A 16,046-nucleotide genomic window follows, 5' to 3' on the forward strand; every position below is an offset into this window, starting at 1 on the left:
TCGAGGTGTCATACTTAAATCGTAATGTTTTGGGTTATTCGCTTTCAATGGCAATTTGAACAATGTCGTACCTAGGCAAATATGTTAAAGAGCCTTGCTCAAGGCTACACACGGTAGATGGGAGTAAAATGTCTTAAATACTAAAAATATAAACCAGATGAAAAGCAAGGACTTAAGTGCTGCATGTGAGGGTTCCGTAGAACCCAAAAGTGAGGCTAGTGTACATAACCGAATCAAATATCGTACATTGCTCACGAATCAATTTCCAAATGTATATCTACTAATGACATTGACACTTGATATGTGTATTGTTGGAATGATTTCTATGAAAAATAAATGAGGACTCGTACAATGAACCTTTGTGCGAATGTGTAATTACCGACATAATTTGCAGGTTTTGGTTTGCAATCTACGTCATTTTTGGAGTATCGTTAAACGACATAGCCAAGAAAAGCGATAAAATTGTCAAAATTCATATGCTATTGGATTTCGAAATATAGATAGAAGAGACGCTACAGGGTACTTCCTTGCCGGCCGACAAGACAAAATATATGGTAATAAATATAGTATAATTAGTGTGTGGTGTAGAAACACAGACACAGACACAGACACACACACACACACATATCTGTGTGTGTGAGTATATATATATATATATATATATATATATATATATATATATATATATATATATATATATATATATATATATATATATATATATATATATATATATATTCGTTTCTTCAAATCCATGACTCGAGTCTTTGTCATAACTTCCTGGAAAAATCAATATTGCAAGGCAAAATCTGCGTCATGTTACTCAGCAGTTAGAACAGGAAGAGCTGTTGTCTGCAGTTACACTTACCTTAGCAAGACAGGATTAAACTTCATGACTGGAATTGTTTGCACAATACTAAATGCAAAGAGTCTGGCATTCATATTCAATGTCGTTACCACGCTAAACACAACTATGGCATGCGGTCAACTCAAATCAAACAAAATCGCACACACGCAGATAAACTTTTAAATAACTTCTATTTTCTTCACAAAATTGGATTAAACGTTCAGGTCAGTTCTTTATTTACTCGTATGTATATAATGGTTGTAGAGTACAAACATCCAAATTGTATCATGGCAACCGACATTTGCTGTAACTATATTCTACATATATTCAACACTGTAATCATACAATAAATAACGGATTCATTTGTGACAAAGATCCAAATTGTCAGTCTGACAAAATCACATAAACTTCACGATACTAATACTCAGCAGAAGTTTAAAATAGCAGTAAGTACAACACTTCCCTTCAATCAGAGGATTAATTAATTATGTGTAATGATCAATAAAACGATGAGTAACCTTGGATAGATGTGCTGCAGCTAGGTTTTACTGCTGAGCGTACTTGAATGTATGTACAAGCTTACAGATTATATCATTACTATTCAATTGTCTTAAATAGTTAGAAACGTTCCAGTCTCAGATGCAAGTAATGAAGCTCCACGTCTAAAACTAGTCCAATATCCTTCCAACAGTATTTTCAAGGATTAAGCATCTGATATGATTCTACAATTTTAAGACCAATTTCAAATATGTATGTATGCATGTATGTATGTGTGGGTGTGTGTTACTTAAAATACAATATAGATCTGTCAAGAAACAATGTAAATTAATGATCTATCAATGCTCTCGTTTCAAGTTTGAACTTCCGCTCACTGTAAAGCAATTGCATAATTAGAGACTGATTTGTTTTGATGCATGGTTTAAATTCTTTTAATTAGGCAAAAAAAAAAAATTATAGTTTTGCTATAAACTACTAGAGAGTATCCCGTCGTATAACTCAAATCGTTGAACACTTGTGTTTTTAGTTACGATTCAATATCATAGCTGCAAATTAATCTTTTCGTGTGACTTATTGTTCCCATGTGGAACCGTTTTTAAAAAAAGGGCACAACTGAGTGAAGTTGGCTAATGGGATGCTTGGTAATGTAAAGATGACCCAGATACGCGCACGTATCAGTTAAACATGGTGAGAAAGATGGTGTCGCAAGAAATTGTTGGGAGCATACACTATAATTATTTTAAATTTCCAAGCTCCCGTCTTCATTTAGTGGTATCCAGATTTGAGACCCCTACTGCTTGAGTAGTTTTCTCCCTTGTGACACTTTTTGAATCACCAATAAATTGAAAAGGGCAAAGAAACTTGTTCGATATTTGGGGTTTGAAACTGGCTTAAAATCCACACTCAGTTTTAACACATTTGTTTATTCGAAGGTGTCCTGCAAATAGCACGATGTGAAAGTCAAGCACAGACGAGAAATGTGTCCATACACCCATATCATGCAGTTAAAGGGCAATGTAACAGACAAGAACTGGCAAAATTTATTTTACGTTTTCCAAACAGAAACGAAATTGGAACTTCAGCTTGGTGTTTGTAAGTAAAGCTTCATACAATACTTTATTTCAATCCTAAAATTTATATAAAAAGGTATTAGACGACAATGAAAGTGACACGAACAGGACATGAAACATTGCAGTTATCGGGAAAACTTTATGGTCCCCGGTAGATATTTCGTGAGCACAAAAAAGACATTCGAAAAAAAACCAGGAGTTGCACGTTATCTTGTAGACAATCAATCACTTAAGAGCTTGTGGATTACCTCAACACGCCTTATAGCTTTTTAATAGATGCCAATCAATATATGCATTCATTGTTTTGATTTCGTTATTGGTGACCAGCTCAAATTCAATTGCAATGAATAAGTGAGATGGTTGGTTAACATTTCAAGACAGCCGTGCAAAAAAATCAACACTTCCTGGTAGTGAAATTTGGTATATATGTAGACTTAGTAAAGCCTGTCAGCAGGAGGATATTCCAGTTCCAAGTCGGATCAGAGCCGATATGAACATTATTAAGTTACTTTGTTCTGCTTCTGTTGTTCTTCTTCCAAATGTTTCAACAGGTAATTATTATATCTAGATTTTGTATTCCTAAAATATTCAGGTTTGTAGCATACGTAACAAAATATGGGAAATTTTGGACCGAAGTTAATATTTTTAAAAACTTCTCTTCACGAGATCTCCAGGTGGGGACAAGATATCAAGTACACTAAGCTATACATTATTTACTTATGTACGTAACGTCTTTTCCTTCCTGCAAAGTAGATAAAATGACAATCTATCCAATTAATATCAGAAGCTGATATTTTAAAACTGGATATTGTACTGGTTGAAATAATTAGTACATGACAAAGAGCATGCAGTTAGTCATTCACATGTACATTTTGGCATAAGGACAATGTGGCTTAAAAGATAATTGCTGTATGTGTAATTTGAGGGGAAATAAACATTTAAGCAAATAACAAACAATCGACAGACGTTTTGCCAGTATGAATTAGTAACAAAATCAGTGCATAGTAATTTCCGAAGGAAATTCGTTATTATTCACAATCTACGGTATCTAGTGCGTTCATACTCCTGGATGAAAAATGCTTGATATCTCCAACCAACCCTGGGTAACTATAACCGATAAGATCTTTCTTTTTGTTATTGCTTCAATGGAATAGTGTACATCTTTGGCAGAATAATGAATTATTTCAGATGATATACTTTTCAATAGCATTTTCCATAATGGTATTCATTTTACTGTTCTCACTTTTATTCACTGGTTGTCATATAATGGGTATAGAGCACAAACATATATATTTATTTCTGGCATCACACAGTTGTTGCAAATACGGCCGACTTGTACTATCATTAGTCTAAGTTTACTGAGTATTCGAGCTTTGGCTTTGTTGTTATTTTGTCAGATAGATTAAATCTTTTAGATATATTTTCCGTAAGAAGGTACATTTCTGATACAGTCCCACTGATAACCTTCCATTATTTATAAAGTGTTGGATGTTGGAGAGATGTACAATAATGTTTCTTATTAGTGCATCGTCTCAAAATACATCTCAGCAAACTTTCTCGAATAGGTAAATGTTTTGAATTCACTTTTTTGCATGTTGTTAATATCTGACAAATTCTGAACACTTTGTTGAGTTTTTGGTTTGTTGGAACATTTTAATACATGTAATGCCGATCGATAAGAAAGATAAAGATCTATCACTATGATCTGCAGCTAAACATGATGTATGCCGGTCGCCTTCAGATATATGCATGTGATTTTACATTGGTAAATGACAGTGACGTGAAAATATCGGAGTAAGAGAACAACTATGCAACTGTGCAAGGAGTATACTGCAAGGTCCTGGGGCTCTTAAGGTATTCTCCGACTGATATTAGACCGAGTCGCATAAAGTTTGCAATGCTTTGTTATATTCTTCAATTTTCAGGCGGCTTTATCAATTTAAAGTTGTTCAGGAAGATGACCCTAGTTTTGGACGACCGTTGTCTGTAATTGGTGAGCGGCAAGTGACATCTGTGACGGGAACAATTAACGAAAGACCCTTACTTAGTAAACAGTGAAGATTTTTATGTTATTACGTGCATTATTCGTCAGCTCTTTCTAATATATTGAAGAACCAATTAGAGCTCAGAAACATTTGTAGGCGGCTCATTATCAACACACCCGGCTTGAAATCGCCAAAAAGCAACTCGAAAAAATAAGGATAGGATGACAAGAGACATTTGAATGAGAGTGTAGGAGGCGACGAAACATTCTTTTACTTTTCTTTACTCAACTTCAGAGAAAACAATAAAGCTAGCAAATGAGAAAACTAGCAAAGTCTACAAATATCTTGACCTAGTCGGACTGCTAAGAGAATTATACACTCCTTATGTTTCGATCGAGAATGGTCTTTCGTCCTGGTACCTGCAAATATGACTGAATGTTATTTGTGCTTCAAGATAGATTGTTGCCAAAAGTTATAGAATATTACCTAACCACACGTTTACGCGTCGGAGGTATCCATCAACTCCATCACTCCACCCCGCAGTCGTATAAATCCGCCATCTTGACCAATTTTCCGCAGGACTCTATCATCCAAACTTTGCCATTTTCTCGATACAGCCCTAATGTAGCTCCAAGTGCTTTTTGGCTGACTTTTGTTATCAATTATTTGCTATGGGGCCTGCAATTCGAAAGCGGTCATTTATTTATTTACTTGCTTATTTATATCTCTGGTGTTCGTACTGATTCTCTGCCCACAATAAATTCATAGTTATATAAGTTATATTCTGTCCTGTCAAAATGTACCTTTAAAATTGTGCACTATGTTACTAAATAATTTCACATATTTAGATGCACCATTCAAAAAGAGGACAGGTTGTCTTCTTTAAAAACATCACGGCGAGCTGGGAGTATTGCTACTCAGCGAGTCATTTATTTATTTACTTGCTTATTTATATCTCTGGTGTTCGTACTGATTCTCTGCCCACAATAAATTCATAGTTATATAAGTTATATTCTGTCCTGTCAAAATGTACCTTTACAATTGTGCACGATGTTACTAAATAATTTCACATATTTAGATGCATCATTCAAAAAGAGGACAGGTTGTCTTCTTTAAAATCATCGCGGCGAACTGGGAGTATTGCTACTCAGCGGGTTATACTGTCTTTCTTGTTACTTTCAGTTAGATTATTTAGGTGTTTATTCTACATCTTTATAATTATGTTCCATATGTAGCTATCTTCAATCATCTGAATTAAATTAAGTTTATTCATTCAAGCTACTTTTGAATTTTGAGCTGGGTTTCCTTCAAGCATTCTTACGTGGGCAGTCATTTCGCGCAGTTTTAAGGGAGTCGGGTGGCAGCCAGTGACGGCGTGCACTCGGAAATTTCGTAGTAAAGACATAAACTGCATTTCAAAAAGTAAAGGAATCGGTTAGACAAATATGGAATTCAATATTAAAAAATAACAAGAGATATTTTTGTTTCCCTTTAAAGAAATATCTATAACAATCATTGACTTACAGTTTATTGCAGATAGTATAGATTTTGGGCATTCGTCAATTGATAAGAAACGCCCGATACCAGTGAGATGATACGAGACTGCTAATCAGTCCACTTATGTTCCGCATGCTAATCAGATGCTCTGCTTTTGACATTGAAATCGACAGTGTCAACTTTTCAGTATTATTTGATAGTTGTCTAACTAAAAATAATAAAAGATTTACTAAATGTATTGTATCGCATTATAATCCAGTTTCCTTTTGCCCGCGTTTTTTTACCTTTTACTTCATTTGTTTATTTCTGCTACATAATTTACTGATGTTCGAAACGGAACAGAAAGCACCATATTCGTATTCATTTTAATAAAAATGTGAAGTGTGACTGAAGAATTATTCAACATTTATAAATGTCTTTGTCTAGGTTTTGTGTAAACAATAAGCACAACTATTTAAATTAATTGTTATAAAATTAGCAATCGGTTTAAAGGGATCTAACATATCTTTTACAGCCTTCTCCACCAAGGAGTTTGAATTGACTCCACAGGATGGATGGTACAACAATCTGATACATCCTGACTGGGGGGCAATTGGTGATCTCTCTCTCTCTCTCTCTCTCTCTCTCTCTCTCTCTCTCTTTCTCTCACAGAGACATACGCACAGACTTTGGTTTCGCAAACAATATTTTCAGACCGGCATAGCTGCATCGTTGATGTACAATTTATGGTATTTGCAACATATGTTAATAATAAATAGAGTAGCCATATTGTTTCATTACATGTTTAAGCATACGTGCTAATTAACAGCAAATTATTATTGTATTATTATTTTTGTTGACAATACAATGCTCTACGTCAGTAAATCATCACATCACATCAATTGGCAATATTGATTGTTACCCAAATACACGTCCAGCTATGTTTCGTTTATTTTAGCTCAAATTACTTCTGAGATGATATAATTAATTAAAGTTTTGTTATTTTGCACAGTCTGTTTATCCAGAACAAAATATTATTTCCAACTCAGAGCTGTTACTACGCAATAACAATGTAGTTTGTTTAATGCTGAGGCAGCTAAAGTCAAGTGTTTTGCCCAAGGACAGACCAGCCGACCTTGGCTGACCAGATGGTAGACAAAAAAAAGCACTCTTTCTATTACTAGTCTTGCACACTACCCTATGTGGAAGAAAGATGAAAAGAGATAGGGGCAGCTTTAAGTCTGATCAGCATTACAAGTTTACGTGATAAGATGACTGTTTAAATAATGATCACTATATCGGCATGGGAACAAAATGAATCGATACTGTATATCCAAAGAGTTTCCACGGCACAAATAATGTATCCATTTTAGTATGTGATACAGAACCATTGATAACGATCCAGGTAAATCACAGCGGACTCCAATTTAACAGATTCAGTCACTAAAGTAATGCTATAACTCCTTTTTGATATTTCACCTAAACATTGCTGAAGGTTTGTAACGCATATAGTAACCGCAATGCAGCTTGTAATCCTTGAGTGCAATTTATGTATGTATGTATGTATGTATGCATGCATGCATGCATGCATGCATGCATGCATGTATGTATGTATGTATGTATGTATGTATGTATGTATGTATGTATGTATGTATGTATATGTATGTATGTATGTATGTATGCATGCATGCATGTATGTATGTATGTATGTATGTATGTAGTATGTATGTATGTATGTATGTAGTATGTATGTATGTATGTATGTATGTATGCATGCATGCATGCATGTATGTATGTATGTATGTATGTATGTATGTATGTATGTATGTATGTATGTATGTATGTATGTGTGTGTGTATGTATGTATGTATGTAGTATGTATGTATGTATGTATGTATGTATGTATGTATGTATATGTATCTATGTATGTATCTATGTATCTATGTATGTATGTATGTGTGTGTGTGTGTGTGTGTGTGTGTGTGTGTGTGTGTGTATGTATGTATGTATGGACGGATGGATGGATTGATGGATGGATATGTGCGCGTATTTATGTCTTTATGCATGCTCTGGTCTATCGGTCAGTATGTCTGTTCACATGTATGCATATCTGCATGCACATGATTGTAATCTTAAGCACTCTCACGCACATATATATGCATGCCTGAATTGATGTTTAATATAGATGACTCCAGACATACAAGGATTTCACTAAAGTATTTCGAAAACATTTTCGTTTTCATTCATTACTCTTTGTTTATTTCTACATCAGTATATCAACTCATTCATCAAAATTATCCATCCATCCATCTATCTTTCCACACATTGATGCAAATATGTACCCGTGCATTTGGAGGCGCCACAATTAAAAATGCTTTGACATATATTGAGGTATGGCAACCTGTATGATGTGGCTATTAATTACTTACAACGGGTTCATGTTACGATTATGGACTCATTATCTGGCCCTAGACGTTGAATGCCTAGGGAAGAAAAACTAGATGGATATCGGGAGGCAATAAATAAAAGGGTTATGTATTTATTGTTACTGATAAACTCTATTTATAATGAAATAAAACCTATGTAGAGACGTCTCGGCAAAATGAAAAATACTCTGATAAATAACTTATTTTGTTTGTGTTGATTTGTATATGGCCTTTGAAAATGTATAAACTTGTTAATTGTGGAATACAATTGATGTTATTGAATCTGTTATGTAGTATGTACAAAGATATCAAATCATGTATACATGATAAAGGGAATGTTTATAGTTTTAATGTGTGAAAAGAATTTGTCATGGGGAAAAACATTTCTCAGTACTGCTTTTACTTTATCTGAACGCTTTAAGATTATTTTCAAATTGCAAGAATTTCATAAAACAAATTTGATTCGTGGTGCCGTTCGTCTTGCCGATGCTCAACAAATGCTTCAGTTCATGATCAATATGTTTGGTAATTATTGCTATTCTTCGAAATGCAGATTCTTCTTGACAAAAGTATATTAATAGCATCTGGAAATTTATTAGGGACCAAAGGTTTTAAATTTGAGTGATATGTTCAAGTCCCGGAAAACTGAGCGCATGAATATACATGTATGCACATTTACCATTGTGATCAAAGAAAAATGTAATGATATATCATAACTCTACGTTTCCATTCATTGGTCATAAAATATACCGTAAGTGAAATATATTTAACATGTCTTAGCATGAATTTCAAGTTAGATACCAATATATGATTTACATGTTGCACATTATGGCATTATACATACTGTATAGATAATAACAGATGACTACAATTAATATAATTCATTTTATACTGACACGCTTGTGCCTCTGTTGGTTATGTATCCTCGTGTATTGTTCATCTGTAACAAGGAGAGCTGATAGTAATTAAGAATGTGTATGTATTGCTTATCTGTAACAAGGTAAATTGAGGGAAATTCAGATCGTATCTTGTATTCTGCGTCTGTAACAAGTTGACCAGAGTGGAATAAAGAGCGTATGTTGTATTATGACCTGAGGGAAATAAAGAGTGTATCTTCTATTGTTTATCTGTAACAAGGTGGTTTAAGGGGAAAGAGACTGTATCTTGTACTGCTCATCTGTGTCAATGTGATGTGAGATGAACTCAGATTAGATGTCGTGTTCCTTGTTGTTAAAGTATGTCCTGAGGGAAATATAGCTTGTATCTTGCAATCCTCGTCTGGTAAAAGATGGTCTGAATTTATTAAAACTTGTATCTTGAGTGGTACATCTCTACCAAGGTAGTTTAACTTGAACAGAGATTGCATCTTTTATTCTTTATCTGCAGCAAAGTTGTCTGAGGGGAAGAAAGACTTTATATTGTATTGCTTATCCGTACAAAGCGATCTGAACGGAAAAAAAATGTATGTTGTATTGTTTATCCACAACAAGGTAGACTGGAATGAGGAGAATACATATTGCAACCTGCGTTGCTCACCTGTGACACATTGATCTGAGGAGAGAAAAGATTGTATTTTGTATCCAACATTTATAAGAAGGCGCCATGATTGGAATAAAGAGTATTTACTGTTTTCCTAATCTCTAACTACGCGACCTGAGGGAATAAAGATTGTATCTTGTGTCGTGTACTTGGACCTTTAAGTATAATTTCATGCGATTGTACGTACAACTTCAATAAAATTAATTAGCTTAAAACGTTGTTTGGTATTAGCAGGATCTAGAAACTCACTGATTTTGATAATGTAAGATGCTTCAACCCAAAGAACGTTTTCGTGTTTCAACAAAATATTATCATCTAATGAGGTAATCAAAACTAATGTCCAAATAGAGAGGCGCGTGTTTCAACGAATTCAGCATGTAAATATAACTCACATTACCGTATGTTATTCTGGATATTCAACGGTTTGAAGGGATTTAGTTAGGTATGGAGCAAAAAGCAAAGGTTCTTTTAATCTGCAAAACGTTTGGCTTTTTAGATCTTTAAAGTAATCAAGGCGGTAAAATGGGGGTGTTTACTAATTTTTCATTCTCATTGGGGATTTTTCAAGCAGAAGAAGGAATGTATTTAGATAGCGATATATGATTTTATAACAAATAGCACAGCCTATTATGCGGAGTATCTGACATCACATTTCAGATGGACATCTAGTACGAAGAAGCCCTGTGGCATTTAGTGATGGTGTGTACGAACCGTCGGGCAAGGACCGCCCCAACCCCTTCATCATTAGCAAAGAGGTGCATGATGGACCGGCTGGTCTCGGATCACTTCGAAACAGGACGGCCTTTCTAGTCTACTTTGGTATTTTCTTTCTTTCTTTCTTTCTTTCTTTCTTTCTTTCTTTCTTTCCTTGCAGATGAAAATTTATTTAACCAAAATAAACACATAATTGAGCAGAATAAAAGCTGGTAGATGTTACTAAAATATTGTCAAAATCTAAGAAAACCACTTTTAATGTATCTATTACAGATTTCACTGTTGTAATCAAAACGTTAACGATATTAATTTCCTCAATGTTACAAAAATGTAGATGTGTAAATTTCAAATTTGAAAACTATAAAAAGTGCAACTTGTTCAAGAAGCGATCGTTAATGTCAGTGATAGCGAACGCATTATTGATAAATCAAGCAAAAAGATGAAACGAGCGTGTAAAGCTCATATCAATTTATAACAATGGTTTACAATGGACATGGATGCATCATGTGGTGTGGTTCATACAGAAGAATTCAAAATAAACGAAGCTTAACTAATCACAGAAATGGTGCAAAATAATACCGCGTTCTCTGATAAATTTCGAACACTGAAACAGGAAATCGGTAAATGAAAAGGGCATTTAATGAGAAAACACATTGAAACCTAATAATATTTTGTTGACGATTTTAGCAGTGCACACCGCCTGCTGGATCGAGACGGTGTTGCTTCAAGTCTGTATGTAAGAGACGAACATTAAGTTGTCACCACGAAAATAGCTGCTAATGAATAAAAATATACGAAATGGCTGCTAGAATGTTTTTAGCATGAAACTATACACATGAATTTAGTTAACGTGCATTTTTTTCCAAATATCATCCGTCCTGTTTAGCTGACGTCCTATCACATTGCTGAATTCCTGTCATAGCAGTTTTAGTAGATTAATATGCCAGTCAAGTCTCAAACGGCTTCGACACAATTATTGTCGAGTTTGAATGTTGAACCACTAAAACATCTGGCCTTTTACATTGATATTTCCATTCAATTGGTAGTAAACTGCGAATATCTTGTTTACTCATTAAACATTTAAAAGGATAGTGGACCAAATCTTATATTGTAAATGAATATCCAACACTAAAGCTAGAGAATAATAATGTTTCAATAAATTCGATTGAAACACAGATAGTTAACTCAGCCGTCAGGATATAAAATATAATCTGTAAAGTCTGCAACATAAACAATGGTTTTAGGAATACCAGCAACACTTCTATCATTTGCATAAACATTCAACTGTTCAAGATACTTAATCTGGATTTAACTGTGCGGGAGACAAATATGCATGAATAACCATTAGACAATGTACAGAGAAATACAGCAGAGTGAACTGAAAATAGAACAAAGACACTTGGTTATTGGAGTGAACGACTGAAAAAATGAAGTTCCCTTTCAAATACATGTCACACTCACAGTCAGTACAAAGTTCTCAGTCAAGTATTTTATGACATTTAAAACAATTAAAGGCTGCTATTTTAACCATATTTAAAAATATGTTGTTGGTGTATTGCTTTTCAATAGGTCAACAGATAGTAGAAGAAATTTTGGATGCCCAGAGACCGGGATGTCCGCGAGAGTTCTTCAATGTCCCTGTGCCCATGGGACATGAGTATGACCCGGAGAGAAAAGGAAACATAGCGATGCCGGTACAACGAACGAGATTTGATCAGCGAACTGGACTCTCACCTAATAACCCGAGGCAACAGGTATATATGTTAGCTTCTTCAAACTTCAAATTAGTTTTTGAAATCAACCTCTGCACGGGCACTTCTTGTCAGCATGACATAAATAAATCAAAATGTATGGTGACTATCGATACAATTTGAGTAACACACTAAATGTATCGATACAATATGAGACAAAATGTATAAATGGATATGTTTCTACAATCCTTAACTTTTGTATATAGATAAAGATTTTGGACGTTCAGAACTAATTGCTTCGTGCTGCTTTATATATTTTAAGTCTTTTATAATTTGCTAACTAATTGCATTCAACATTTTCATAATGATTGAAGAATATGTTTAGATATTTAAAAATAACGATGTTTCCTACCCTCGCCAGAAAGCGCTCAAAGATTATTAGCTCCTTTATATTTATCATTTTATGTGTTATATTAGAATGTTCTCATGACACGAAAGCGATTACTGACAATGAAAGAGGATCTTACCCTTAATGTATATACTGATTTCAAATCGTGTTCATGTCTATTAATGAGAGATATTACTATATCTCTCTACGTTCAAATATTTGCCTCTCATTATCCGACTCACGAGGTACAAGCGTGCCATAATAAACAATCGCCCAGTCTTTTATTGATTCAACGTCTTACAATAACTGTTAATGAGATTGGTCATTTTCATAGTTGAACGAGATCACTCCGTACCTCGACGGTGGGCTGTTTTACGGGACGGTTAAGGCCTGGACTGACGCACTCCGAGAATTTAAGGGCGGCCACTTAAGGGGACGTCTAGCAGCCCTGGATCCTAATGCTGATATTAGGGATAGTTTTCCCGCCCTAAACAACATCCGTCTGCCATTTGCAAATCCTCCCCCTCCCCGGGAACACGTTCTCAAACCCGTGAGAAGGTTTTGGAGTAAGTAGCTATATGTCTTAAAATAAGACACCCCTTTTGCCACCACTAAAAGACTCATTCTGAGTTTTTCCTTTCCGTTTGTCCTTTATTTCTAATGTCGTCATATCTCATTCAATTAGCATTTCACATATATATGACTTCAATTTTGGTTGATATGCTGTATGCCATTGACACCACATGCTACATGCTTTGCGATTTATAATAGATAAGCAATATTGTAGGGATGGTGTCCCAAAATCACCCTTCTGCAAACAAACATAATTTAGCAGACACTTATCTTTTTTCCAGTAATGTGGATCTTGTAGTTTTGGAACACCGTTTCCATTAGTAAATGTATATGGCAACCTTCTTCGCATGAACACATAGAAATTTACCCGACTTTCGTGTGCATATATAAATACACGAAACGTGATAAGATCTTTGAACCATTGATGTCAATTGCATATCTTGTGTGTATTTATGTCTGTGATATTTAAATTTAGATGTTTGGTCTGCAGTAAGGCATACCGTATGTATTTTACAATCTTCAATCAACTTGCGACTTTGTTTCACCACTATGAAAAATAGATTATACTTGATATCATAGAGATACCTCTTGTAACATATTACATCAGAAAGTTTTACTCTTGGAAAAGGGGCGAAATAATCCTAAACCCGTTCATAATGTTTAATATTAATTGAGGCTCTCTGGGGACAAGGGAAATTTAACATCTGTCATTGAAAATGACATACCCATTATACCTAGAATCGGAATTTGGTTTTCAGTATAAAATGTCACTCTCGAGTAGTCGGAATTCCCGCTATAAACTTCAAAGAATTTCACATTAATATGGACCTGTTCGGCAAAACGATTTGAACATGACATATCCGTGTTGAAATATATGTAGGGGATTGGAAAATGTTAAAAAGAAATTGCATGAGCAGCACCTACACTTACTAACCAACACCCCGTTGAAACTGACCAAACCCAGTCAACTGCTCACTAACACCTTCACCTACTAAACAACGAAGAAAGTACTAACAAATGCAAACAAACAGCCATGTCAAGGATAGGCGTGATTATAGACATGCACACAAGCATCCGTGCAAAATCTAGCAGTCCTAACACATTCACAACAGGATAGTAATGGTAACATATACACACAAACAACAATGAAAGGGAAAGATTGCTCAAGATACACATACACAGCAATGAAAACAGTAGGCGTTCTTATGTCGATATACGCAACAGTAATATCAAACTGTCACCAGAGAATATGAGTGTTTACACACTAAAGACATCTTAGGGAGTTTAAGTTTAAATTCCAAAGGACATGACTTCTATATCAAAATTAGGTTTGATATTAAGGTGATCATCTGAAGACAAACGGAATTGAACACTAAATATAAATGTTGAAATATGTATAGGGTCATGGGGAAATATAATGTTAAAACTAAATTGAGTGACTAAAAGATGCACATACTAATTTACTCGCTGTTTGGACTGACCAGAACATATTCATCTACCGACCAACACCTACACTTACTAACCAACGAAAAGGCAATGAATACTAATACAACCGTACGAAAAGGCAATGAATACTAATACAACCGTACATGTAAATAATGTGTGTCTATACAAATGCGCATGAAATTGTATGAATAGGATAGAAGCGATCACACATGCGGAGCACAAACATCCATGCAAGTCCTAGCATATACACTAAAAATACTATCACCTCTCTAAACGATAGTAGTTCTCATACATACATACATACAAACATACATGAAAAGGGTAGGATATCAAAAACATTATATTTTGTTTCTGAAAAGGATAGTAGTACATACACAAATATTCATTAAAATGTTGGGCGTGCTTCGCGATACCTAAAACAGTCATAAAAAGATAAGGGCAGTTACATATATGAAACATACTAGTATACGGTCACACATAAGAGGGTAAGATGGCTTACATACTAAAAACATTTATGGAAATTTGTGTTTTCTTTCGAAAAGAAAGAAGAAATTAAGAAATTTTATTTACGTATTATACCTCTCTTCCCAAAAGATGTGGATAGCCCTGAAAATGACCCTTTGTTGTTGTTTTGGGTAGTTGATGTTATCGATATCATAATAAATGTTTCTCCTGGCCCATTCTGACAGCAGGTGCTCATCGGACTGCAGTCAGTCCATATGCGAGTCTAACATTTGGACCATCTGCCGATATCTTCCAATTTTCCAATTGAGAGGTAAGGGAACATTCTGACTGCTGCTGCTATTGTTTCACTTGTTGCAAGAGGTGTTCCGTTTTGTATCTTCTTGTTACCTCAACCTTTGTTGGACGTTTCTCAAAGTTCGGTTGAGGCGTGAAAATTCCCTCTTCCGTTTCTCCCAGTCCATTTCCTTTTCTTCGGCCTAAAAATCCTCTGTATCACCTCTGTTTCCATAAGTCCCTACGCTGTTTTGAAGACTACAATATCCCTCTTCAAGGTACTTTGGCTCGGATGACACTTCGTTTTCTCCACCCGTTCCAAGAAGTGTTCCACTCTATTATACAGGCACTTGAATTTCCTCAACTTCCCAACTTGATAGTGCTGTCTGGTCATTTTATGTTTCTTGATTGGTCGAAGAAATATAGCAAGACGTACTGTTTATTATGATTTAAGCATAAATGACAGAAAAAACTCAGTGGAGACGCGATGGTGATAGAAAATAGCCTCTTATAAATTCAAAATACCGTCAGATCTAAGAAATAAATAACGTGTACTGGTTTTTAAAAACAACCCAATACAGTCAAATCCATTTATCCAAGCAAACCTTTCTCAAGTATGCCCCGTTAACGCAATTAACGAATGAAGAGGGGAGAT

The 16,046-nt window shown here is 34.9% G+C and overlaps 1 pseudogene across 1 annotated transcript in view; it reads left to right on the plus strand.

Moving 5' to 3' along the window:
- LOC149801852 (dual oxidase 2-like) overlaps positions 1-16,046 on the plus strand; it is a 93,664-nt pseudogene that overhangs the window by 30,191 nt on the left and 47,427 nt on the right. Inside the window, exons 2-5 of the transcript XR_016420810.1 lie at positions 6,412-6,492; positions 10,499-10,660; positions 12,125-12,309; positions 12,969-13,200. The product of XR_016420810.1 is annotated as a dual oxidase 2-like (transcript). The remainder of the gene's footprint in view (positions 1-6,411; positions 6,493-10,498; positions 10,661-12,124; positions 12,310-12,968; positions 13,201-16,046) is intronic.

This window comes from Sinohyriopsis cumingii, chromosome 4 (genome assembly GCF_028554795.1).
Source record: "Sinohyriopsis cumingii isolate HCF-2022 chromosome 4, ASM2855479v2, whole genome shotgun sequence".
Lineage (NCBI taxonomy): Eukaryota > Metazoa > Mollusca > Bivalvia > Unionida > Unionidae > Sinohyriopsis > Sinohyriopsis cumingii.